Source organism: Nyctereutes procyonoides, unplaced genomic scaffold (assembly GCF_905146905.1).
Source record: "Nyctereutes procyonoides isolate TBG_1078 unplaced genomic scaffold, NYPRO_anot_genome, whole genome shotgun sequence".
Taxonomy (NCBI): Eukaryota; Metazoa; Chordata; class Mammalia; order Carnivora; family Canidae; genus Nyctereutes; species Nyctereutes procyonoides.
The window spans coordinates 7385433-7413323 of NW_026575042.1; the positions used below are offsets into that span (position 1 = coordinate 7385433).

Sequence of the window (27891 nt, forward strand, 5' to 3'; positions counted from 1 at the left end):
AAAAAAAAAGAATATAGAGGAAACCATTCACAGTGGTTGCTTGGATTGGAGGACACAGGAATGAGAAAAGGCTAGAAGTTTGTTTTGTAAAGGAGGCTTCCTTTGCACCATACAACATTCTATTTTTAAATGTTTTATCTATTTTTAAAAGTCCCACAAATCAGGGACACCTGGGTGGCTCAGCAGTTGGGCGCCTGCCTTAGGTTCAGGTCTGATCCCAAGATATGGGATTGAGTCCCACATCTGGCTCCCTGCGAGGAGCCTGCTTCTCCCTCTGCCTGTGTCTCTGCCTCTCTCTCTCAGTCTGTCTCTCTCATGAATAAATAAATAAACCTTTAAAAAAAAAAAAGTCCCACAAATCTACTGTACCCATGAAGTGGGCATTCTCTTCCTATGTATGCATGCCATGTTTTCCCTTTCTTCAATCATTTTTACTCTTATCTACTGTTCTCCCTACTATTAGACCAAAACAAAAGCATACATATTTAGCAAATCTCAGACTTCCCCCAAGAAACAGAATAAAGAAATAATAAAATATATATATATAACTTATAGTAAACCCAGTTTTTAGTCCATTGTTTGATTCCTTTTAAGTGTGGCCTAATTTCTTGTAGGGCAAAAAGTTTTAAAAGTGCAACGTGCAACACACACACACAAAAAAAAAATCAGTCCAAAGATCTATCTAGGATCTAGATCTATCTAGGATCTTAAAAGGAAAAATGAAGGAAAAAGTGAGTTATTTTACTCACAGGGCAAATTCTGCTCAATCCCTGCCTTCTGATTTTAAAAGTAGAGTTTTGAATAATGGTCATAAAGTCTATTGTTTGCAAATCGGATAAGGCAGTACATTTTCCTGGTTAAAGGTCCATCTCTCCATTTAGAGTCAGTCTCCAGAAAGGAAGTAACTACCTAAAAGGAAAAGGCTATGAAACGGCCTCTGTTTTGTAGGTGCAATGGATAGTGTCCCAATGGTAAAGACAGAGGAATTGTATTTCCTCTTAAATCATCCTCATCAACATTCCTAGCACACTGCTGGGAGAATTTTTTTTTTCCTACACATCATCGATTCTGTTCCTTTTCACACCAAGAGCAGAGTGAAACAATTCACAAAGAGCTTAGCAAGACACAACTCTCATTTCTAGTAAAGATATGTTTTTGGTTTTGTTTTGAGAGAAAAAGAATCTACTTGCCAAATATACCCTCCTATCACTTTGTTCCTTCATTATGGAGATGCTTAAATCATGACATAAGAAGGTTTCTTTTGCATGTCTACCTATCAAAACTGTTAGTTATGGTGGTTTCCACAAGGGATTTTCCAAAAGGGAATCTCGGTTTACTGGGAACTGACTTAATTAAGTCACTATTAGCTGGACAAAAATCAAAAGCGACATTAGGGAACGCTGTATATAAGAATGGATATCCAAGAAAATAAGATGCCAAAATTCAGTCAAGTAATTAAAGGAATCTGGTAAGTAAGACCAACTTACCATTACTTTATAGCCAATAACTAAAGTTTCCTACAAATGAAAATCAAGGTAATATAAGCTGAATTCCCAAAAGAAGAAAAAGAAAGCTAAAAATATCAAGTGTTCTGTGATTCAAGGTTATTTTGCTTAACAACATTTTTAAAGCCAAAAATCATCAAATTACATTTCAGCAATAAAAAGTTCATTCCAATAATAAATCACAGCTTCAATACACTCTCTTCTATAACAGAAGTCACATGAGAACTCAGGTAGTCTCATTCCACATTTTTAAGGATTCACAAAATAGGTGAATCAAAAGACTCAAAAGATTATTTTATATACTGTAGATTATTTCAGTAAACTTTTTTTTTTTTTTGGTTAGTAAACTTTTTCATATCTTCTCACTGACATTTATTTTGTTTCTAGATCCCTTCATTTATCTTCCCTCATCTGGCAAAAAAAAAAAAATGTGGGGGGCGGGGCAGGGGATATAATTACAACAGTCTACTTAGCAACTATTCTAAAGCCAAATATTCTTCAAAAGTTCAATTTTTATTTCCTTACCATACTTCATGACAATAAATATCCCAGGAATAAACTTAACAAGGCAAAACACACTTCATGAAATGACTGAAGGGATCTAGTTAAACAGGCAGGAACAAACTTCTAGCTTTCCTCCATTCCAATTTTAAGATCCGTATCGATGAGTCACAGAGTGAGTGACCTAACTTTCTAAATGAATCACACTTTCTGAAATTCTTACTCTAACATACTACTAAGTCACCGTCTCTGTATTTGTTAAACAGAGCATGATGCTGGTTAAACAGGGTTAATTCTGCACGACTTCCAAACCACAGCGAACCTCAAGCGTCTGCCAACTATCTCTTATCTGCAACACTGCATTCTCCAACAACTGCTCCTTCATCTATAAATTCGCCCCCAAACGTCATCTTGAGAAAAATGTCGTTTTCAGTATGAGGTCGCCCACCTGTACCTGCTCACCATCCCTCTGATGCCATTTACTGCATCCACGTGTAATAGCATAAGGAATCAATGGCTACTCAAGGCATTCTTGCCTATCACCTTTTAGTCAATTAACCTACTCTGTAGATTTTCTGATTTCTGCAGAAATGCTGAGTCATTAAAGGGAAACGCAGAGAAAATGCGCTGCCAACAGTTAGTTAGAATGTCGGAGGCAGCATCTCCTTAGCTGTGTCTCAGCAGCCCGGTATCTATCTCCCACGGTCGCAAAGCAGAGCAAACACTCGAACTTTTTTCCCTCTAAGGAAAAGAGGTGCGCCGCGTTAGGTCCGCCTGCTTCCTGCGGTACATCCACAGGCGAGAGCAGCAGGCCCGACTGGAGCCGCCTAAGGTAACAGTCTGGGTGTGAAAAACGCCCCCGGTTAGTCAAGCATCAACCCCGACGCCCGCTCCGACCAAGCGCCGGTGGTGCCCGCGCCTGCTTCGGGGCAAGGAGGAAGGGAAGAAATCCCATAAAAATATTGCGCCCTCCGCCGGCCCGGCTCCGTCGGCTGGGGGAGGCGCGGGCGAGCGCCGAGCACCCGAGGCACAGGGGCAGCGGCCGACGCAATCTCTCCCACAATGGGAGCAACCCCTTCCCCTCGCCCAGACCGCGGGCGCGTCAGGAACTAGGCGTGCGGCCGGCGAACGACCCCGGAGCCCGCGGGGAAGCCCGGCCCCCAACCCGGTCGGCGGCGGCGCGGCTCGCACGGCGGCGGAGGCCCGGCCGGGGGTCCCGGCGGCGGGGGCGGCGGGGGCGGCGGGGGCGGCGGGGGCGGCGGCCCTTACCTGCCCCTGGGCGCGGGCTGCGGCTGCCGCTGCCGCTGCCGCTGCCGCTGCGGCGCCGCCCGGGGAGGGGCCGGGCGCGGGGCGGCCGCCGGGAGCCGGCGGGGCGGAGAGCGACGGGCGGACGGCGGACTGGGTCCCAGGCTCCCGGGCTGGCGCCGCGGCTCCCGGCGCCCGCGTCCGGTCGGTCGGTCACGCCGGCGGCCCCCGCGGCGCGGCGGCTGAGACGGAGACAGCGGGAACCTGCCCCCGGGAGGAGCCGCAGCCCGAGCGGCTGGCGGAGGAGGGGCGGGGCCACGGGGTCGGTGACCCGCTCACCCGGAAGCAGTTGGCGGCCGCGGCGACGCGCGCTGCGGGGCCGGCCGGGCCCCCGCCTGGCTCGGGACTCCCGGCTCTCCGGCTCTCCGGCTCTCCGGCTCTCCGGCTCTCCGGCTCTTCGGCTCCCCGGCTCCCCGGCTCCCCGGCCCTCCCGCTCTCCGGCTGCCGGCTACGCGCCGCCCCGGGAGCCGCCACCGCCGGAGGGAGGGCCGAGGCCCGAGCAGCCTCGAGGTGGCTCCCCGGAGCCCGCGGAGGACCGCGAGCCGGGAAGGTGAATGCAGGCGGGCCCCGGCTCGAGGCTGCACCTGCCCGGGTCTCCCCTAAACTGTCCGGCCCAGTAGGCCTGGGTAAGCGGGCCGGGCGGCGGTTCCGACTGTGGGGAACGGGTGAGCGAGAGCGAGGGGGTGTCGCGGCAACGCTCGAAGCCTTATTTCCAGAATGAAAACGCCTGATTTCGAAATGGTTCCCGGAAGGGACTGCGGCGGGGCGAGGGGGTGGGGGAGGGAGAAGAATGGCGGGACGTAGAGGCCGTTAAACATCTGCTGGGCCCGGACGATCCCGAAGTGCCTCTCGGGACGCAGGTTCCAGGCGCTGGGGAAAGGCCAGGGCCCACCCAGCTCCTTGGGACGCTTACCTTCTGGTAGGGTGGAGGGGGTTACGCAGACGGACAAGGTGATGACAGCCTGGTGAGGCTGTGCAGGAAATACAGAAGAAGGATGAGAGATGGTGTGGGCGAGACCCCTTTTTCTGGATAGGACGGCTGGAGGACCAACCTCCAGAGGGAAGTGATCGCCGAGCAGCTTCCTGGGGAAAAAGCACCAAGTGCATTTAGACACAGCCTTGCAGACAGGGACCGCAGGCTCCAGAACCTGCTGAATGAGCCCGCGGATTCCACATTAAGAACCCGCCTCTACAGCCTTCCAAGGGCTCTCTCTGTGCTGTCCCCTCTCACACTATCACAAGGCTTGCTCACCTCTTGGAGTTGGTGGGGCCTGGGAATATGGCACTCTTCGGGAAGGTTCCAGGCCTGAGTTAGGGAACGTTGGTCTCCAGACAGACATAAACAGGTGCTTCATCACAGGGAGAATTACACCATCAGCCTTGAAAGACGAATTCTTTAACTGTTTACCATTTCTTTTTCCGTGTCACTTTTTCTCAGACTCGTGAGTAGACATTAAAACTACGATTTTTTTTTTTTTTTTTAAACCTGGGATCAAGAAAAGTATGGAGCGCCTGGGTGGTGTAGAAGGTTAAGCATCTGTCTCTGTTCAAGTCATGATCCAGGGGTCCCCGGGATCCAGCCTGGCTTCAGGCTCCCTGCTCAGCGGGGGTCCACTTCCCCCTCACGCTCTGCGCCTCCACCCGACTTGTGCTGTCTCTAGCACACTCTCTCTCTCAAATAGATAAAATCTTAAAAAAAAAAAAAAGGAGCTTAATCTTTCCAAAAGATTGTACTGTTATGATCTGAATAAAAGAATTAATGGCCTATTTTGCTAAATCAGTTAAAGTCAAAATAAAAAGCCGACTTGCAAAAGAGAGGACGTATTCAGGTATTAATGCATTATCTGAATAATACTAATAAATCCAATAATGTGTATTAAATATTAGCTTATATAACTGCATAATTATTTTATTTAACAAAAGAACAATTGTTTGGATAATAGTAGGATTAGATTCTCTTGCCCTTTTTATTTAACCCTTAGCCATTTGTTTTGACACAGCAAACTATTAGAGAAAGAAACATTTTGTTGTGTCTTCTGGGAAAGCTGGGAAGGAACTCGCCTTTATTGCTACCTATTCTTTGCACAGCATTGTGCTAGGCACCTAAATAATTATCCCTTTCAGTACTAGGACCAACCTTGAGATTTGTGGATTATTTTTTTTTAAGATTTTATTTGTTTGAGAGAGAGAGAGGAGCACGAGATGGGGGAAGGGTCAGACAGAGAAGCAGACTCCCCACTGAGTAGGGAACCAGAAGTAGGCTCAATCAAATCCCAGCACTCCCAGATCATGACCTGAGCTGAAGGCAGACACTTAATCACCTAAGCTACTCAGGTGCCCAGAGATATGGGGACCATCATACCCATTTTAGTAACAAAGACCTTGAGATTAGGAGATTATGACTAGCCTACGATAAAACTAGTAGCTGGAAGAGTTAGAATTTGAACTCAGGTCTTTCTAGCCCTAATTCCCCTTTAACTTTGCACCATATTGCTAAAACTCTAATTTTTTAAAAAAGATTTATTTATTAGAGTCACAGAGAGAGAGAGAAAGAGGCAGAGACACAGGCAGAGGGAGAAGCTGGCTCCATGCAGGGAGCCTGATATGGGAGTCGATCCTGGGACTCCAGGATCAAACCCTGGGCCGAAGGCGGCTCTAAACCACCAAGCCACCGGGGCTGCCCGCTAAACTCTAATTTAAGAAGGAAATATAAGTGAAGTGTCCAGTGTCTATGTTGCTTTAATAAGCTTTAAGGTATAATGATATGAGACAGTTTTGGAGCTTCTCTGTTTTTGCTTCTTCCTCTATAGGATATTTGCCATCTATTTGGCACCAAAAAAAACTACTCCACTTGTTTTAAGAGTTGATAATGCCTTTTGTCTTTTGAATGCTCCCAAGAATATGATAAAATCGTGACACTAACAGTTTGTCATGGCAAAGGGGTCCTGCCTTAATGTGTCACTCTGAATTATTTCACAAGCAGTCTTTCTTTGCACATTGATTTCTTTCTGCCAAAAATATGCGTTCCCAGATTTTTATGGAATATTGTGACATGTGAATGCCCCCAGGTCTGTGTAGGCTGGCTACTCTAGGGACATGTAATAGATGAAGGAAAATCTTGCAAATGTTTATACAGTTTTGAGGAATGAGGTGATAGGATTTGTACATTTTTGTTCCTTTCATATCAGATCTTTCACATTTTTCTTTGATGATGTCAAGAGAAAAGTTTTCCTTTCTCAAGAGCAAACACTCATTTTGTGGGTTTTCACAAAATTGTTTTTTTTTGCAAACACTACTATTTTTCACTCTATACATCTCTAGAAAATACCATTAGTTCAAACATTAAAAATAGGTTAACACTTTTCAGAGTCTAATATTTTTATTAGTGAACTATGTGTCTGTCTTGGAAGCACTTTTAAAATTTGGTTAACTCCTCACAACCCTATGGAAATCTGGCAAAGCAACTCTTCAACTATGTATAATTAAATTCTCTTTCTAAAAATTCCTTCTTCATTTACTATCTTTCCTGTTGTCCTTATTTTTAAAATTTATTTATTTTTTATTTGGAAATAATTACAGACTCAAGAAGTTGCAAAAAAAAAAAATAATAGGTTCTTGTACCTTTCACCCAGGTTCTCCCACTGGTAACAGCTTGCATACCCATAATACATTATTAAGGGATCCCTGGGTGGCGCAGCGGTTTGGCGCCTGCCTTTGGCCCGGAGCGCCATCCTGGAGACCCGGGATCGAATCCCACGTCGGGCTCCCGGTGCATGGAGCCTGCTTCTCCCTCTGCCTGTGTCTCTGACTCTCTCTCTCTCTGTGTGACTATCATAAATAAATAAAAATTTAAAAAAATACATTATTAAAACTAGAAAATTAACATCCTGCTATCTTCTTTAAGTTTTTAGTTTCTTTTTATGTTTCATTATATCCAAAAATTACCATTTTCTAACAATTCATTTTTAATTGTGCTTGATTTGGCTCTTCTCCCTTTCCTAAATTAATAAATGACAAAATCAATAAGCTTGCCACAGTGCCCATCTGGAATTAAAAGTTTACTAAAAACTTCTATGTTTCAGCATATTTAAAAGGAAGTCATTTGTAACATTTTTGGTTTTTTCTGCTTACACTATTCCATGTCATTCAGCCCTAATAAACCTGTAAATGAAAACAACTTATGTATGTGTGTGTTTTAATATATCTCTGACCCCTGAAATATTTTCAAAGAGATTGCTATTAAAATTAAGAGAAAAATAGGGACACCTGGGTGGCTCAGTCAGTTGGGAGTCTGACTCTTGATTTCAGGTCTGGTTATGATTACAGGGTGATGGCATAGAGCCTCACATCAGGCTCAGCACAAAGTCTGGTTGGAAGTCTCTAAATAAATAAATAAAATAAACAGAGAGAGAAAGAAAAGAAAAATAGTGCAAAGCTTTTCATTTGGGAAAAAAAGGTTTCTAAACATCTAACTATTCTAATGAGGATGCCATGATCTATTGGTTCAGAAGCCAGATCTCACTTATGGTTAATTCTGGCTCTACATGGATTTTCCTAGCCAGACAGCTCACTCTTTACTCCACTAGAGAGGAAACAAAGGAAAGAAAAGGAGTGAAAGTTACTTTCTTCAGTCTTAATGGTTAGGAAAAGTTGAGAGAATTTGGAATTTTGTGTAGATATCAATTTATGTATGAATGCCTTAATCACATCAAATGATGACTCTTCTGCATTTTATATTTATTGTAAATGAGTAAACAACTTTCATACTATGGTTCATTTAGCAAATGTACATCTACCGTGTACCAGGTATCCAGTTAGACGCTAATAACAGGGACACAACAAGATTGATTTTTTTTTTTAAAGGAGTATTAAGCTCTTACTACTATGTGCCAGATAGAGATGCTAGGGATCCAATGGGAAGTAAAAAGAAAGCTGTATTTTCTTATGAAACTTACTGTCTGGTAAGAGAGACAAATCATCACACAAAAGTAACTATAATCTGAGTAGGTATTTCTAAGGATAAGGAGGTGGTACATGAGGGCATTGAAATGGAACTCCACCTAATCTGGGATATCGGAAGTGGCTACTAGCAGGAGATGGTTTGAGCCAAGATTTAAAACTGCCTGTGAGGGGCAGCCCAGGTGGCTCAGCAGTTTAGCGCCACCTTCAGTCCAGGGCCTGATCCTGGAGACCCAGGATCGAGTCCCAGGTCAGGCTCCCTGCATGGAGCCTGCCTGTGTCTCTGCCTCCCTCTCTCTCTCTCTCATGAATAAACAAAAATCTTAAAAAAAAAGAAAAGAAAAAAAAAAACTGCCTCAAGGTGGGGGCACCTGGGTGGCCTGGTTAGTTGAACATCTGACTTGATTTCAACTCCTGTCATGATCTCTGGAGGTCTTAGGATCAAGCCCAACATCAGGCTCTATGCTCAGTGTGGAATCAGCTTGGGATTCTCTCCCTCTCACCGCCCCCACTCACATTGCACTCTCTATCTCTCTAAAATAAATAAGATCTTTAAAAAAGAAAAACTGGCTAAAGTTAATACAGAAGTGAGGAAGAGCATAAAGACTTCATAATGGAACCAGCAGAGTCCCAGGGCCTGAAAAGAAATAAGGGAGATAATGTGAAGTGAGTCTAGAGAATTAAGCAAGGACCCAACATGCAGGGTCTTATAGGTCTAGTAAGAATTCTCATCTTTGTTTTGAAAGTGATACAAACCAATTTAAGAGTTTTTGTGGGGAGAAAAAATAGTTTTTGTGGAAGTGACATCAGATTTGTGTTTCCAAAAGATCACTTTCACTTTAATGTAAAGAATTCATTCTTTAAATTATCTTCTGAGTGCCCACTATAAGCCAAGTTCCATCTGCATACTGAGTACAAGCACTGAACAAAACAGAAAGACCCCCCCCCCCCATCTTTCAGGATCTTCTGGAAAATACACAACAGTACATAAGATGATGAGAAGCTCTATAAAGAATGTTGGAATTCGAGAGTAAAAGGATAAGGCAGTAATGCTATTTTATTAGCCTAAACCATATGAAATTCCTGATCTTTTCTACATTCCTTTTAAACTCAGAACAATATTAGGTTCATATGGTTCAACATGGTTGAATAACATTAAATTCTTCAACCGAATACTTATTTGGAAGAGTCAGAGAAGACCTCTGAAGTGATCCAAAGAAAGAGGCAAGCCATTCAAATACCTAGAAGAGCTTGCCAAGCAAAGGGACAGGGAGTGCAAAGACCATAAAGCAAGAATGTACTAGCCATGTGTGAGTAGCAATGAGGAGACCAGTGTGACTGAAGAGAAATAGACGACAGGGAAGAATGGTAATAGGCACCAGATCATACTAAGTCTTGAAGACTATGGTAAGAAATTGCCTTTTCTTTTTTGAATGACATAAGCTATCAGTTTTGGACAGAGGAGTTACACAATCTGTCATCTTAAGGAGGACTGTTCTAGGGGCAGCCTGGGTGGCTCAGTGGTTTAAGCACCTGTCTTTGGCCCAGGGTGTGATCCTGAAGACCCAGGATCGAGTCCCACATCAGGCTCCCTGCATGGAGCCTGCTTCTCCTTCTGTCTGTGTCTCTGTCTCTCTCTCTGTGTGTCTATCATGAGTAAATAAAATCTTTAAAAAAAAAAAAAAGGACTGTTCTATTAATAGTAGGATCTACATAGTGTGTGTACAGATGGAAAAATGTAAAATCTTTTCACCTTTGCTGTATGTTTGAAAATTTACCTAATAAGATTAGACTGTTTAACCTGCTGTATTGTGAATAGACTTTAGAGAGGCAATGATAAGATCAAGAATACTGGTTAGGCTATTGCAATAATTCAGGCAGCAGTGGAGATATTAAGAAGTGGTTAGATTCTAAATACATTATAAAAAAAAAAAGATTCTAAATACATTTTGAAGATAGGGACAGTAAGATTTGCTGATGGAATAGATTCAAGATGCAAGAAAAAGAGAAAAGTAGGGGGCCTTTGGTGACTCAGTCTATTAAGTGTCCAACTTCAGCTCAGGTCATGATCTCAGGGTACTGGGATCAAGCCCCACATTGCCTGGCTCCTTGCTCAGCAAGGAGTCCACTGCTCCTTCTCCCTCTGCCCCTCCCCTGGTTCATTATCGCTCTTCTTCTCTCTTTCTCAAATAAATAAAAAAATTTTAATAGAAAAGTAAAAGACAACCCATAAGGTTTTAGACCTGAACAACTGGAAAATGGGGTTGGTATCTACAGAAATTTGGAAAACAGTTTAGGTCAAGCAAGATTGAAGGAAAAGACTATTTTTGAACAAGGTAAGTTTGAGATGCCTATTGGACATCTAAGTAGAGATATCAAATAAGCAATTATTTTTTTAAAGATTTTGCTTATTTATTCATGAGAGACACACAGAGAGAGGCAGAGACACAGGAAGAAGGAGAAGCAGGCTCCCCGCAAGGAACCCCATGTGGGACTCTATCCCCGACCCGGGATCCTGCCCTGAGCCAAAGGCAGACGCTCAACCGCTGAGCCACCGAGGCGTCCCCAAATAAGCAATTATTTAGAAGAAACATCCAGATAGGAAATACAAATGTATGATTCTACATAAAGATTAGAGATAGGAGAATTAATGCCTTGAGAATTAAATGGAAATATCCAGAGTTTAGCCTAAACTTTTTACCCATCCTTTTGTTGTAGGCTGGTTTTGTTTCTAGATAGTTATCCTATATTGCCATGCAAAATATTGATATGTATACCGTTTGCAATTCATTTGTGTTCTAAAAGGTTTCTTTTTTAATGTTCATGCCTTTCCAAGAAGATTACACATCTCTTGAGAAAATATCTATTTTCCTTTATATACTCCAAAATGCCATATCCCTAGAACATTTTATGATGCTTATATAATAAGCTATTCCAATATAGAGTTTTTGCTTTTGTTGTCATAAAACATCAATTTTTTAAATTAACAATTTAGACACTTCTAACTGTCCTGTGAAAATAAGGGTAGAGTTAGAACTTTCAATCTATTGCCACTCATGCCCATTTCAGATCAGATCAAAGACAGCCTTCTGAAAAACAGAAAGCAACAATAAAAAATCTCAGCTCTCCTCCATATACCTTTATACTCAGGCTTCCTGTGGGAGCAAGACAGCTCTCAATCATTTCAAGTCTTCATCCATCCTGGTCCAAGTCCACCAAGAAAAGAGATCCTTTGCAAAAGTCTCTGAATTCACTAATTAAACCACCACAGAGGGGATCCCTGGGTGGCGCAGCGGTTTGGCGCTTGCCTTTGGCCCAGGGCGCAATCCTGGAGACCCGGGATCGAATCCCAGGTCGGGCTCCCGGTGCATGGAGCCTGCTTCTCCCTCTGCCTGTGTCTCTGCCTCTCTCTCTCTCTGTGTGTGACTATCATAAATAAATAAAAAAAAAATTAAAAAAATAAACCACCACAGATTATCTGCCCATCCCTTAACAAATTACCGTAGCCTGGAAAACTCTATCCTGAGATTAGCCAAATGTGAGTCACATGTTTCACCTCTGTTTCATCCAAAGAACATGTACTATAGGAGAAGAGTGGCTCTCCAGGAGAAAAAATGGGGTGCTGTCACCAAAATAAGGAAATGGATACTGATGGTAGAAAATAATACATACTATACCAAATAACAAAGGCCTAAAGCATTCTTGCTTAAGCTTTTAAAAGAAGTGATACCATGGAGGTGCCTAGTTGGCTCAGCGGGAAGAGCACATGACTTGGTCTCAGTGTCCTGAGTTCAAGGCCCACTTTTGGTATAGAGATTACTAAAAAAAAAAAAAAAAAAAAAAAAAAAAAAAGTAAACAAAGAATACCATGGCACTTGTTTTTACATCTCTCCCAATTCCATACACAATACTGCATTTCCCCTGTATCATTAGGCTGTCATATATTCACTTGTCATTGATGAATAAATGTCACAGAAATTAAATAATTGCCTGAATATAAAAGTTAACCAGCTGGAAGGGTCAGTTTTTCAGCACATCACTTTCCAGGATACTCCCACCTGAGTACTGCAGGTAGTTTCTTGTCCTACAATTCTTTCCTATTGTCAGTCTGACTGAAAAATATTTATTAGACCTCAGTACCCTGGGGGCAGGGTGGCTGCTAGCTAAGATGCCTGAGAAACCACTGCAGAATCAAGTGACAATGAATCAGCTTAAGTTTATCTTCTTGAAGGACGGTTACATGGTGTAGAATCTTAAAAGCAAAATATATCAACAGATTTGTTTTCAGCTTCTTTTTGGTTTCGCCATTTCCATTCTTTTCTATACTAATAGGTTACTTTCCTCCACAAGAAGTTTAACCTAACCTCTATGGCATTTTTACCCTTTTAGTTCAGATTTTGCAGCAGAAAATGGATAACATGGGTATAAAGAGAATGTTGGCTCTCTATTATTCTGGAATTTGGGATGGCCTCTCTAGTTTGCTGCTTCCCTGGACACCAAACATAACATTCTCTGTTCTAGGACCTGCTTCAAGTTGGTCATAAGACTGGCAGAAAATCAAACCAAACTAAATGAATAGTTGTTGAGGTTAATCTCACATCCTGGAGCTGTATGTGCCATGAAATAGCCTGCTGTTATTAACAAGCACAATTCTGATTAGAATCACTGCTCTGTGGTCCTATTTATCAGAATCTCGTGTTTGGAAATTGGATTGGGGTCTGGTTACTTTAAAAATAGATATGATAGAAAAAAAATAGATATGATAGTGGAATATAGCCATTAAAATTTCCATTGTAGGAGAAAGTAACATAGGATAGTATTAACCATGTATTTAAATGTAGAGCCTGGGTGGCTCAGATGCTAAGCATCTGCCTTTGGCTCAGATCATGATCTTCCGGGTCCTCAGAATCAGGCCTCTGGGCTTCTGGGTCAGCGGGGAGTCTGCTTCTCTCTCTGCCTCCTCCCTGCTCATTCTCTCTCTCTCTCTCTCTCTCTTGTTCTCTCTAAATCTCCTGTCTCAAAAGAATAAATAAAATCCTTACAAAAATAAATAAATGTAGGAGTACAAAGCAATATGTTCAAGATGATTCCTATATTGTTTAATATTATACAAAGACACCCAAATGTTAACCTTAAGGAACGAACTACCAGTGATTTTATTTTGTTTGCTGTTCAAGATATTCCCAGATGAAATGTACTACATCTATACTCAAAGTAATTTTTAAAGAAATATATTTATCATACCCGTACCCCAGAGTCAAAATATGCCAAAGGTACGACTAAAAACTAGATCTAATTATGATGCTCAGTACTCAAAATCATTGTATATTTTTCTCTTGCCTTGTATACATCTTTTTTTTCTTCCATCCTAGGAAATCATCTACTGGATGCTAGGAGTAAACGAACTTCTGCCTTCTCAGAACTAATTGTCTGGTGGAGATGTAACAAGTCAACAGACGATCCAGCCTGTCACAGTTGATAACAGAGTTTCATGCATACTCTTAAAACATCTAACCCTCCTTCTACACATCAAATTCTGGCTTTGGTATGTCATCTGACAAGAGGTTGAACTCACACACTGGCACTCGCTTCCATTTGAGTTGCATCCCATTGTCCACACACTCATGTTCAATTACCAGAGTACTGGCCAATTATTTGGATATTAATTTGCTCTTATTTTGTAAAAATGCAATTGCAAATACTAGCTATAGGAAATGCAGGTCTTATAAATGCAATTTGAATGATATAAAGATGGAAATCATTAGGTGTGCCAGTAACTGAATCTCTAGCCTCAATCAGATACTCAGACATTCATGAAATGAAGTTCAGTAAACTGGCTGAAAGTAAAGAAGAAAATCTGAGAACAAGTATAGGATCCTGGAAATAGTCATTGTTAAATGTGGGATCCCTGAGTGGCGCAGCAGTTTAGTGCCTGCCTTTGGCCCAGGGCGCGATCTTGGAGACCCGGGATCGAATCCCACGTCTGGCTCCCGGTGCATGGAGCCTGCTTCTCTCTCTGCCTGTGTCTCTGCCTCTCTGCCTCTCTCTCTGTGTGACTATCATAAATTAAAAAAAAAAAAATGTGGTGGCTAAAAGTTTAGGTATGTTTAGAAGATTTGATCTTCATTTTCAGAATTCCTCCTAAAACAATAAGTTTATTGTTTGATTTGTAGATACATGGCCAAGTATGCTTTATGTTTGAAAGTTGGGACCTGCCTTTGGTGGCTTACCATTGCCTACAGGATATATTTTAAATCATTAATCACATCAATGATGTTAAAATGTACAAGTTTATAATGACATTAAGAAAAGAAAATGTAGGGACATCCGGGTGGCTCAGTGGTTGAATGTCATGATCCCAGAATCCTGGGATCAATTCCCACATCAGGCTCCTCCCCACAGGGAGCGTGCTTTTCCCTCTGCCTGTGTCTCTGATGAGTAAATAAAATCTTAAAAAAAAGGAAAAAGGAAATAAAATGTACAAGTCACCTAGAAGTTGCTATAATAAGTTACTAAGTTATACAGTAATGGAAGTCGGTAAATAAAGAAAAAAATCAAGCACTATGCTTCTCCTGTACAAATTGCATTTTAGGGTGACCAAAGTTGTTATGAAAAAGTTTCTTTGTATAAAATATTTCCAACTGAGGGACACCTGAGTGGCTAAATCAGTTAAGTACCTGACTCGATCTCAGCTCATGTCATGATCTTAGGGTCATAGGATCAAACATGGTGTCAGGCTCCACACTCAGCATGGAGTCTGCTTAAGATTCTCTCTCTCACTCTCCCTCTGCCCTCCTCCACACACATGCTCTCTTTCTCAAAATAAATAGTAAATCTTTAAAAAAAAAATTTCCAGCTGATAAATGTAAAAGAAATGACAAGAGATCATTGTGTAATCTCCTAATAAAATAGACTTAAATACCAATCATCAATGGCTGCTAAAACAGTAAATGAAAGATTGATGGAGCCACTGACAATTTTAACATCACTAAGATGTTTACTATTCCCCAAAATATTTTGAATTTAAATCCAATCAAGCATCTAAATGTACTAGTTTATGAGGACAAGGGAGAATGAGCAATATAGGAAAGTGTCAAAACAATACCAGAGAAGATGCAATCAAACCCAGAATATGGAAAGTTCTATAGGACAAATTACAGGATTTCTTCAACAAATAAATTATCTTAATAAATTAAAAAAGATTTAAGAGACCTAATACCCAAATACAGCATGTGGATCCTGGTTTTGTTTTGTTTTGTTTTAAGATTTTATTTATTTATTCATGAGAGAAGAGAGAGGCAGAGACACAGTCAGGGGGAGAAGCAGGCTCCCTTCAGGGATCCCGGAACTCCAGGATCATGCCCTGAGCCAAAGGCAGATACCCAACCCCTGAGCCACCCAGGTATCCCTGGATCCCATTTTGACAAGCAAGTTAAAAATATATATTTTTTTAAGATTTTATTTCTTTATTCATAAGAGACACACACAGAGAGGCAGAGATATAGACAGAGGGAGAAGGCTCCTTGTGGGGACCCTGATGTGGGACTCAATCCCAGGACACTGGGATCACACCCTGAATCAAAAGCAGACAGTCAACCACTGAGCCACCCAGGTGCCCCTAAACAGATATTTTTGAGACAATTGGGAAATGTAAAGACTAGATATTATATGATATTAAGGAATTACTGATTAAGGGTTTGTAATTTTGTCCTTGTAACAATTATACTGTGGTTGTGTTTTTGAAAACCGTCTACTAGAGTCATCTACTGCATAAGTATGGAATTCTATGATTTCCAGGATTTCGTTCAAAATATTCCATAGGGAAGGGGGGAAGTGGCTAAAGAGATGAAAACAAGATTAAGCAAGGATTGATAAGTATTAAACCAGAGTGATGGGTATGTGAGAGACAAATGGAGTTTAATACCACATTCTCTATTTTTTGTGTGTGTTTTAAATTTTCCATAACTGGAAGTTAAATTTCAATCAATCAATCAATCCATACCCTACATATGTAACATACAAACATACATAAAGGCTTTAGGGCAGTTTATTTCCATGCCTGACTTTTGCCCTGGGAAAGTGACTGAGTGAATGAATCCAAAGAACTGTAGTATTAGGATCCCTGAGCCAGTTCGTGTGGGTGCACTATCTAAAAGTATAATCCTGAGGAAAGGAGCGTCTCTCTTTTTTTGTGGGACCGCGGAGGGGAAGTGTCCCAGTAACAGCCACAGTGAGGACAGGAAGCAAAATCCAATTCCCTTCCTTCTGATGGCCTGTGTATTCATAGGCAGTCAAAGTAGTGGTAGCTGAAGGTCTTCGTTGCCCTTAGCTGGGGTCTGAGTTTGGGGTGTAAGTATCTCAGACTGATGCTTCATTAAGTATAAAGACACTATGCTCAAATCCTGTGGGCAACCAGTGGAAGTTGACAAGAGCATTGCTTTCCAAGGGCATAGCTGGGGAATCAGCCATGGCACGAGATTCCCAGCTGCTACAGCAGCTAGAATAACACCTTCCAGAGCAGTCAGCCACCATTGTGATTGCTGTGATTCCTAGATTTACAGGAGAAAGAGGTGGAGCAAGGAGGAGAGAGGAGGAGGTCTGGATTTCCCACTGATCTAGACATGTGAGGCTTGCATTGACAAACCAAAGGCATCCCTATGTTGAATCACTGCGTGTTCGTCAGCTGGTGAAGCAGGATTTACTCATTACCCAGCTCCTGAATTGCATGATTGTATCATTATATTTGATGGAAATTAGTCTGACTATGACTCAGAGGTATGACTAGAAAATTCCTCCTACTCCCTTGTCCCTTGTGTAATCTTGGACAGGTTGCTCTTCTTGAAATTAGGATAATAATACCTTGCCTCTCTACCTCCAGGGTTGTTTTGAGGATTGAAAAGATAATATGTGGAACTATAATTTTTATGAACTATCAAATGGTGTACAAATAGAAGGCATCATTATTACTGTAAGTGACTAGCTGATCCATATCTTAAAGCCCCTTATTTTCTTTGATTCTGTGTTAACAATGAATGTTTAATTAGTACATTATAAAATTAGATAGTCAAGAAACAACTCCAGAGAAGTTTAGCATATAGTATGATCTTTCTGCTTTCTCTAATGTTACATAGGAATTCCTGGAAATAGGAAGATCTTATCTAGTTATATCCTTTATGGATATGTATCTCCTATCTAGTTATGTCCTTGAATACATGCTCATCAATTTAGGAGACAGACAAGTTGCTCTATATTCCATAAATAATGCGTATTACTTTATAATCTCAATTTCATAAGTCAATATTTCTCCTGTCCAATAATGTATCACAATTGGGAGACTAGAGCAGAAGTTGACCAACTATATATAGCCCATGCAACAGATCTGGCTACCACTATTTTTATATGACCTGCACACTAAGAATTGTTTTGATATTTTGAATTTTTTTAATAAAAAGAAGAATATTTTATGACACATCAAATTCAAATTTCAGTGTCCATTCAGTGTCCAGAGGCACACTCATTCATTTATGTACCATCCATGGTTGCAACAGCAGTTGAGTAGTTGTAAGACAGACCATATGGTTCACAAAGCCTAAAATATTTACTATCTGGCCCTTTACATAAATATCATCTTATCCCTGGAATAGAGGATTCAAAACAACAAAAATTAAAAATAAAATTTCTAACTTGCTAGCTTTCCCTGGGATAAATAAACCTAGAATACATGGATTTAAATTATGTATATGCAATAAGAGAAATTCAAATTTATGGTTTTAATATGCAATGACTGTTTAGAGTCAATTAGGAAGAAGTTAAAAAATATAATAAATACAATATAAATAGAACACAATTAAATCCTTAAAAGTATGTTCCCATTTTGCTCAGTGTTGGTGGCAGAGTAAAGAGAATAGGGGGAATATCCATTCTGATTAATATATAGTAGAAACTGACTGTGGCTAAGAGAAATAAGTAGTTCATTGGAAAGAAGATTCATGAACAGTTTCAGAATTGGGGAGAGAGCTAGAGATCATAACATTTGAAAGGACAGGAATCTGGAGAGCTCTAGGTCCTCAACAGCAAGAGACCCCATGTTTGCTCTCAGGGCATTTCCACAAGACTTCAGAAGCTTTCCATTTGAATTTTGGGGAGAACTGATGGGCCTAGTATAAGGCCCTGGAGCTAAAGGGATAGAGTAACACGATCGGGAGTCTTTCTGGAATCACATGGTTGGAGTGGAGAAATAAAGAGGCAGTAAGATAGGGGCAAGAATTCCAGGCAGACAAAAGCCAACAGATGTGCTCACAGGAAGCTTGCCAGGAAATGTGGGCTTTAACCACAAATTCAGCACCATATGGGTTAATGAGAGAATAAGACATCTTATTGGGCTTTAGTTAGTTAGTTTAGTTTAGTTAGGGGTATTTCCATTATATGTTAGTACTAAAGGAGGGGTACAATTAGAGCCACCTGCCATAAAACAACTCCTTGGCCACCATACACACAATATTTTCTTATTTTTTTTGAAAAAAATTTTTAAAGATTTTATTTATTTATTAGAGATACAGAGAGAGAGAGAGGCAGAGACACAGGCAGAGGGAGAAGCAGGCTCCATGCTGGGAGCCCGATGTGGGACTGGATCCTAGGCCTCCAGGATCAGGCCTTGGGCTGAAGGCAGAGCTAAACTCCTGGGCCACCCAGGCTGCCCACACAATATTTTTTTAAAGACTTATTTATTGGGACGCCTGGGTGGCTCAGCAGTTGGACGTCTGCCTTTGGCCCAGGGTGTGATCCCGGGATCCAGGATCGAGGCCCACATCGGGCTCCTTATAGAGAGCCTGCTATCCCTTAGTATGTGTCTCTGCCTCTGTGTGTGTGTGTGTGTGTGTGTGTGTGTGTGTGTGTGTCTCATTAATAAATAAACAAAAATATTCTTAAAAATTTATTTATTTATTTATTTGAAGGAAAGAGAGAGAGCACAAGTATGAGAGGCACGGGGAGAACAAGAGAGAATCTCAAGTAGACTCTGGACAGGGTGTAGCCGACAAGGGGCTCAATTTGATAAGCCTGAGGTCATGACCTAAGTCAAAACCAAGAGTCATTTAACTGACTGCACCACCCAGGAACCCCAGAAGATTGTTCTTTAACTTTAAAAAAATATTATTCCGAAGTGTGCCTGGGTGGTATAGTCAGTTAAGCATCTGATTCTTGGTTTCAACTCAGTTCATGATCTCAGGCTCATGAGATCCAGAATCTGCTTAAGATTCTTTCTTTCTCCCTCTGCCCCACCCCCACACTCATGCTCTTGCTTTCTCTCTCAAATAAATAAATAAATAAATAAATAAATAAATAAATAAATAAAACATTTTTATTTATTTATTTTTTTAATTTTTTTTAAATTTATTTATGATACGGGATCCCTGGGTGGTGCAGCGGTTTGGCGCCTGCCTTTGGCCCAGGGTGCGATCCTGGAGACCCGGGATCGAGTCCCAGGTCGGGTTCCCAGAGCATGGAGCCTGCTTCTCCCTCTGCCTGTGTCTCTGCCTCTCTCTTTCTCTCTCTCTCTCTGTGACTATCATAAATAAATAAATTTATTAATAGTCACACACACACAGAGAGAGAGGCAGAGACACAGGCAGAGGGAGAAGCAGGCTCCATGCTCTGGGAACCCGACCTGGGACTCGATCCCGGGTCTCCAGGATCGCACCCTGGGCCAAAGGCAGGCGCCAAACCGCTGCACCACCCAGGGATCCCAAAACATTTTTAAAATAAACAAACAATATCTTCCATAGGATAAAATTAAAAGATAATTGTGTGACCCTGTCCCCACTTTTATTCAACATTGCTCTAGAGTTTTCAGCCTGTGCACTAAGACAATAAAGTGAAATAATAAACATACAGATGGCAAAGAAAAAAAATGATCCTTTTTTGCAGAAAGTGATTGTATGCATATAATATCTAAAAGACTCTATAAATTATTATAATTAATAGGTGGATTCAGTCATGCCACTGGATGAGGGTCAGCCTCCAAAATTTCATTTTATTTCTATATCAGAATGCAATACCACCAAAAATAAAAATAAAATTTTAAAAATGGGACTATTGGGGCACCTGGTGGCTCAGTTGATTAAGTGTCCACCTTTGGCATGGGTCATGATCCCCAGATCCTGTTTGGGCCCCTGCTCACCAGGGAGTCTGCTTCTCCCTCTTCTTCTGCCTCTGCCTCTCTCCCTGCTCATGCTCTCTCTCTCAAAATAAATAAACAATTAAAATCTTTAAAAAAAATAATATGGGACTATTTACAATAGCATCAAAAAACATTAAATATGTGGGAATAAATGTAATGAAAGATATGCAACCAATTTCCTCAAATTATTTATAGGCTAATGCAGTCCCAAGGAAAATCCCCAAAGACTTTCTTTCTTCCTTTCTTTCTTTCTTTTGTAGAAATTGTCAACCTGATTCTAAAAACTTTAAAGAAATGCAACAGGTGAAGAATAGCTGAGGCAATTTTGGAGAAAAACAAGGAGAATCTACATCACCAGATATCACAACTTAGGAAGATAGCCAAGTATCCTAGTTTGCCAGAGTCTGATGGGTTTTCTGAGATGCAATACTTTCAGTTTTAAAACCCAGAAATTTTTTTTTAAAGATTTTATTTATTTATTCATGAGAGACACACACAGAGAGAGACAGAGACACAGGTAGAGGGAGAAGCAGGTTCCATGCAGGGAGCCCGATGTGGGACTTGATCCTGGGACTCCAGGATCATGCCCTGGGCTGAAGGCAGATGGCTTAACACCTGAGCCACCCAGGCGTACCAAAACCCAGAAACTTTCACATATCAAATCATTATCTTGTATAACTTAAACAAATATAAAATTGTATGCCAATTATATCTCAATGGAAATATATCTCAATATCTCTGCAAAGGTGTGTGCAGATTGTACTAGGAAAACCAGGACAGTCACCCTGAGAGAGTATAGCACAATAGTTACTAAGATAGTTTGACACTGGCACAAGTATAAACAAGTAAACCAATGAAAGAAAACAGACCAGAAATAGACTCATACACGTTTTATCATTTGATTCTGACAAAGATGGCACAACAGTAGTCTATTTGGGATAGGATGGTCTTTTCCATAAATTGTGCTAAGTACTTAGCTATCAATATGGGGCAGTGGGAACTCAACTCCTAACTCATAACACAAAAAATAAATTCTAGATGAATTGTATTTCTAAATGTGAAAAGTAGAGTAGTAAAGCTTTTAGGGAAAAAAAATAGGAGATTATCAATATGACCATGATATGGGCCAAGATTTCCTAAATAGGAAACATAAAATGCTAAACATTAAGGAGAAAAATTGATAAATTGGACTAAATTAAATTCAAATGCTTTTCTTTTTTTTAAGATTTTATTTTTAAGTAATCTCCACATCCAATATGAGGCTTGAACTCAACAACCCTAAGATCAAGAGTTGCATGCTCCACCAACTGAGCCAGCCAGAGACCCCAAATTCTTGTTTTCATTATAAAAATTATTTAAGAGGGGTGCCTGGCTGGCTCAGTTGGTGGAACATGTGGCTCTGGATCTTGGGGTTGTGAGTCTGAGCCCCATATTGGGTGTAGAGCTTACTTAAAATCTTTATTTTTTAAAAAAAGATTTCTTTATTTTATTTTTATTTATTTTTTTTAAAGATTTTATTCATTTATTCATGACAGACACAGAGAGAGAGAGAGAGGCAGAGATACAAGCAGAGAAGCAGGCCCCATGCAGGGAGCCTGATGTGGGACTTGATCCCGGGTCTCCAGGATCACGTCCTGGGCTGAATGCAGGCGCTAAACCGCTGAGCCACCCAGGGATCCCAAGATTTCTTTATTTTAGAGAAAGAGAGCAGGAGCTATTGAAAGTGGGAAGAGGAATAGAGGGAGGGGAAAGAGAGAATCCTTAGGCAGACTCCCTACTGAGCCTAGAGCCCTGCCCAGGGTTTATCCCAGAACCCCAAGATCTATGACCTAAGCTGAAACCAAGAGTCACAGAGCCACTCTGGTGACCCAAAAATAAAATCTTTTTTTTTTAAGATTTTATTTATTTATTCATGAGAGACAGAGAGAGAGAGAGAGAGGCAGAGGGAGAAGCAGACTCCAGGTAGGAAGCCTATGTGGGACTCAATCCCAGGTCTCCAGGATCATGCCCTGGGCCGAAGGCAGACGCCCAATCACTGAGCCACCCAGGTGTCCCCAAAAATAAAATCTTAAGAAAAATTATTTAAGAAAATGTTTAAAAAGCAAGCCAGTCACAGAGTGATTTATATATATATATAGCATATTATATATGTAATTATATATTATAAATAGATATATTTGTATTAAACATTTATTTTCATATATATTTTGAAGAAATATTTAAATATAAATCTGTACATAAAATCCATAAATAAATAAATAAATAAATATAAATCTGTTACTATTCAGTTAATAAATTATTAAATACCATAATAAATTAATAAATATGTATAATAAATTAATTAATATTAACATATTTATATTTAAATATAAAGTTATATAATAAATATATTTACATATAAATTATATATATCTTCTCCCATTCTATATGTATCTGTGCATATATGCATCTATAGCTATACATATCAATATATATTTTTAGATATATATCTGACAAAGGACTTATATACAGAATATGTAGAGCATTCCCATAAGTCAGTAAAAAGTGACATATAAAATGATGCTTAACTTTATCAGTCATCAGAGAGATACAGATTAAAATCACTATGAGATAAGACAAACATTACCAAGTGCTGGTAAGGATGTGGGGCAATTAGAACTTTCATGCACTATCAAAAGTAGTATCAAATGATACAACCATCGTGGGAAACTCTTTGGCAATGTCTACTAAAGCTCAACACATTTATACCCTATGACTTACAGATTCTACTTTTAGGTAAATACCTAGGCACCTAACATAAACCCTCTTTAATGGGTTTAGGCTTGGGACCATACATTCAAATGCATACAGAGAGAGGCCAGGCAGTAATATCAACTGTGATAGACAACATAGAGTGTCAAGGACTGTGGTAGACTGTCTCCACTCCCTATTGTCTATGACAATTGACACAACTTGGCCAGCCTATCTCTGCTTACATTGGAACTTGTGGCAGCAAGCCTAAAGCCATGAAGGAAGATTATGTTGGGTACCTGGGAAGCAAGTATTCTCCTTACTGAAGAAGAGACACAGCTGGCCACAGCTCTGCACACTGTCCAGAAGGATATTTTCAGTGGAAGTGATACAAGTAGATATATGCTGGACACCATTTGGCATAGCTGTCCTTCACTCTTCTGTTCACTTACCTCTGGAAACAGCCCCTGCCGCCATGTCTAGATCTCAGGTTTTTGGCTTCTCTTTTTCTCAATGGCTGGTTGTTCTTGGGTGCACACCTTACCCAAGCCAGGTGCCATGGATGGATACAGTTGGTGCTCTGCGTAGATCCTGGATCGTCTTGCAAGGGCAATGGACCAGCCCCCAACTGCTCTGAGTGTTGGCTGCTAGCTGCTCACAGCTACCCCCTTCTTTTGAATAACCTTGCCCAAAAATGCTTGAGAAACTATGCCTGCAGCTAATAACTGATGGACATGGGGGTACAAAGGCATACTCCATTGCTTCAAAATGGGGTAACACTGCAGATTTCACTGTAGGATCAGACTGAAAATAGATAAACTTCTGTTCTATCATGCTTCCCTCACTGCCTTGCAGATTTCTGCTGAGAGCACTCCCCAGAAAAATCACTTGTACCAGGATCCCTCTGCTGGCAGGGAACCCAAGCTAACTCACAGGACCTATAAGATCTTCTTTCCCCAAAGAGCGAGAAAGCCCAGGCAGGCTGAAACAATCGTACCAACACAACCATGGAGCTCTGCTCTTTCCCTTTCCAAGCTGTGGTTATTCAACTTTCCTTTGATTTCATAAGAGCCCCCAGGAACTTTCCAATAATCGCCTTTTTGTTTAAGTCAGCCAAAGTCCATTTCTCTGCCCTAAAACCAGTATAACCTTAACTAATACGATGGGTAATCCAGACCTGACCTGACATGGCTTTGGAGAGATGACCCAGTGCTTCATGGGATAACATCAGTTGGAATCCTGAGGGAAAAAAAATAATTGATTATCCTTCCTATTGCCTTAGCATCAGTAACTAGACATGCTGCTGGGCACACTCCCCATCTTGTAATCCTCCAGGAATTTGCCTTGCTAAGGAGCTAATTTGTTACCCAAGACTATGCTTCCCTGAGAACTTCTGGATTCCCTGAAGGCAGGAAAAGATAAATTCCTTCCACTGGACATCATCCTCTAGTATCTCTCTTGTTTCCAATCCTACCAGGAGGCTCTAGCATCTCTCTGAGACTTCTTATCCCTCAAACCTACTTTTCTACATCCTCATTCTCTGTGTGTGTCCACGTGTGCCATGCATATGCAATGTGTTTGCACACATGTTGGGAAAGCAGGAGGAGGTGGTGGGGAAGTCACAGGTGGATAGCCAGAGTTCAGATCATTAAACTAGGGGTTATAAAGAAAGGGTGACACATTATGAGCCTGATTAGTTCCACTCAGAATTGTTCACTGATTCATCAGAAAATTGATCCTCTGACCCAGACTCTCCCTTCTAAAAGGCAGCTTTTGTTAGAGCCAGTAATTGTGCCTCTGCAGCAATTTTATGCAGTTTAGCCCATGACAAGTTGCCACCTGAGCCAATGTGGATCTAGCAGGGTATTTTAAGATATTAACATACATTCTATTTTCCAGTGAGCCTGTCTTCCTCTCCCCACTCCATTCAGGCAGACAGTCCTGTGGTCTCAGGGGAGGCTTGCTGTAGAGTGACAAGTGAAAAGTGGACAAGTCTTTCTAGCTTGCTCCCAGTGACTGGTAGATGTCATAAACTGATGGTCCACTGGTCTTAGAGTGTCTACAGAGAAGGTTCTTTTGGTCCACACAGTACTTTTTCTTTCTTTCTTTTTAAAATTATTTATTTATTTATTTATTTATTTATTTAACACACACACAGAGATAGAGAGAGAGAGAGAGAGAGAGAGAGAGCACAAACAGGGGGAGTGGCAGGCAGCAGGGAGCCCAACAGGGGGCTTGATCCCATGGCCCTGGGATCATGACCTGAACTGAAGGCAGATGCTTAACCAACTGAGCCATCCAGGCACCCCCACATAGTGCTTTTTCAGAGTATGGTTTTGGCCACAGAGGGCTGAGATCCAGTTTGTCACAGTCCCTAGCACTCCTTATTGTCTATCACATTACCTGCCTGGTTTATTTCTGTGTGCACACAAATCTGTGACTGTAGGCCTAAGACCATTAAGGAAGATCATATTCTCTGCTTAAGAAGCAAACATTCTCCTCTCTGAGGAAGGAACACAAAGATTAAGAGAGGGAACATTTCCATCAGAAGAGGGAAAAGCTCCGTGTTATAGGCAATAATGAGCCAGAGCCTCTTCTTAGCACCATGGAGAGTGAGAAGAAGCAGAGCCCACAGTTTAATGCTGGGTCCTCTGGCCTGGACCCGCTTGGGTCCAAATGTCTGAGGATGCGGGGAAGTTACAGAAAGGGCTGCTTTGAAGGAGCAGTATTCCCAAAGCAGGAAAGAGAGAAAGAAGTATATGCAATGGCCTAAGGTCACAGTAAGGAAGTTTTCCCTCGCAACCACCCTTTTTGTTTTTCCCATGTGACTCATCCACTGAAGAGATATTTATTAAACATGCATTATGTGTCAAGCATTGTTGTAGGGACTGGGGACATGGCATTGAATAAACTTTTGTGGAGCTTTTATTATGTGGTGTCTCTCTGTCTCTGCTTCTATCTTTCTCCAGCTTTTCATCCAGATTCAAAAACACCACCACCATGTTTTACCTCTTGGGGTAATTTGGATACCCCTTTGCCTTGAACAAGATATAGAAAATTGTCTTCCCTTCCTATGAATCTAGAATGAAAGTTCTGAAAAAGCCATGAGATCTGAGGAAGGCCTCCCACCTCCAGGAAATGGACACTCACATGTGTGGATATAAGCTCTAGCAGTGTAGGAACTTGGTCTCTTTGGTCACTGTTGCATCCCCACCAGTGCCTTGAACGGTGTCTGGCACATAGTAGGTTCTGAATGCCTTGTTGAATGAGTGAATGAATGAATGAATGAATGAACAATCAGTTGAAGATTGAGCTGGCCCCAGATGCACATGCCTGAATCCCTGTCCAGTCTCTTTCCCAAACTGCAGGTTAGCAAAGGGAAAGTCAGTGGTTCTTAATAAGGGTTTTAAACAAAAGACTAGGGATCCCTGGGTGGCGCTGCGGTTTAGCGCCTGCCTTTGGCCCAGGGCGCGATCCTGGAGACCCAGGATCGAATCCCACGTCGGGCTCCCGGTGCATGGAGCCTGCTTCTCCCTCTGCCTGTGTCTCTGCCTCTCTCTCTGTCTCTCTGTGACTATCGTAAAAAAAAAAAAAAAAAAAAAAAAAAAAAAAGACTAAGTGAGAGAGAGAGAGAAAAAAAACAAACAAACAAAGAAGATTCAATGACCAGGACAGTTTCAGAAGTACATCTAACCATGGCAGATGTCTAGAGGAGCCTGATCTAGTGGAAGCTGCCTTGAACTGCACACGATCTATAGAAATCCCCCCAGAGCTTCTTGAACTAGTTGCTCTTACCAGGAAATAGGTACATTTGGGGGGTAAAGGGCTCCCCTAGGGAAAGCTTCCTATTTTCCTAGAGCCCCTCACCTCCTTGGCGTTCTGTTCTTCCACTCAACATACAGCAGATCACCCAGCTGTTACCTGACCAATAGTAGGGCTCTGAGCAAACATAATGGAATTGGTAGCCTTAGCTCTTGGCTCCAAGGGGTTTACAGACTTTCTGAAACAAGAACAATGATGGCCCTGGGGTGATTTTGCTGCACAAAGCTTTAATGACAACTGTAGGCAAGATAGGCAGGCGAGAGGCCACCACATTAGAAGACAGCAATGTGGGTCTAAGGCTTGAGAGAAGGAAGAAAAGGCTGTGGACCACGTCTGATCTGCTTGGCCTCCCTTCCCCCTTCTGGTTGTAGCACTTTGGTTATCCCCTCAAAACTTCCCCAACCTATTGCACAGTCTTGATGGGATTTTCAATTAAGGTGTGGTGGCCATGGGATATGTGTGACCAAGTGACCCACCAGGCAATTCATGCTCTTTCTTCCAGGAATTTGAATCTTGAGCACAGGAACATAAGATGGAAAATCTATCCTGAAGCTTTCTAAAAGGACCACCCATTAACTCCTGCTGCCTGGATTCCTCAGGTACCTGAATTCCTCTTCTTTCAGGGACCTGCCAGGTCAGATCCTATATATTCTGTGAGCTTTCTTATATCATTCCAATAAGATTTTTTTAAGGATCAGTTTCTGTTTCTGGCACCCTGAGAACCCTGACTTGTACAGAAAGATTCCCAGAAAATGTGGGATATGAGCTGACATATACAACTGGAAGGGATGGGACATATTCCATGCATGGAGGACATTATCGGCAAAGCCTCTCAAGAACTCTGCTTGGCCTGGTTCAAGGGCAGACTCCAGGAGAGGAGGTATGAGAAAT

At 41.4% G+C, this 27891-nt stretch overlaps 1 protein-coding gene and 1 long non-coding RNA gene across 16 annotated transcripts in view; one reads left to right on the forward strand and one right to left on the reverse strand.

Moving 5' to 3' along the window:
* Window positions 1-7452, reverse strand: part of LRRFIP2 (LRR binding FLII interacting protein 2) — a 112350-nt gene extending 104898 nt beyond the window's left edge. For 9 of the 15 annotated variants that reach the window (XM_055321674.1, XM_055321672.1, XM_055321677.1 and 6 more), the window contains exon 1: window positions 3276-3549. The gene's annotated coding sequence lies outside the window, so the exon portion shown is untranslated. Of the gene's footprint in view, window positions 1-3275; window positions 3550-4224 lie in introns of those variants that run through there. The other 6 variants (XM_055321683.1, XM_055321681.1, XM_055321670.1 and 3 more) reach the window with 5 other exon arrangements.
* LOC129507336 (uncharacterized) overlaps window positions 3617-27891 on the forward strand; it is a 39342-nt gene continuing 15067 nt past the window's right edge. Inside the window, exons 1-3 of the long non-coding RNA XR_008663958.1 lie at window positions 3617-3937; window positions 13643-13815; window positions 27503-27880. This is a non-coding gene — a long non-coding RNA (uncharacterized LOC129507336). The remainder of the gene's footprint in view (window positions 3938-13642; window positions 13816-27502; window positions 27881-27891) is intronic.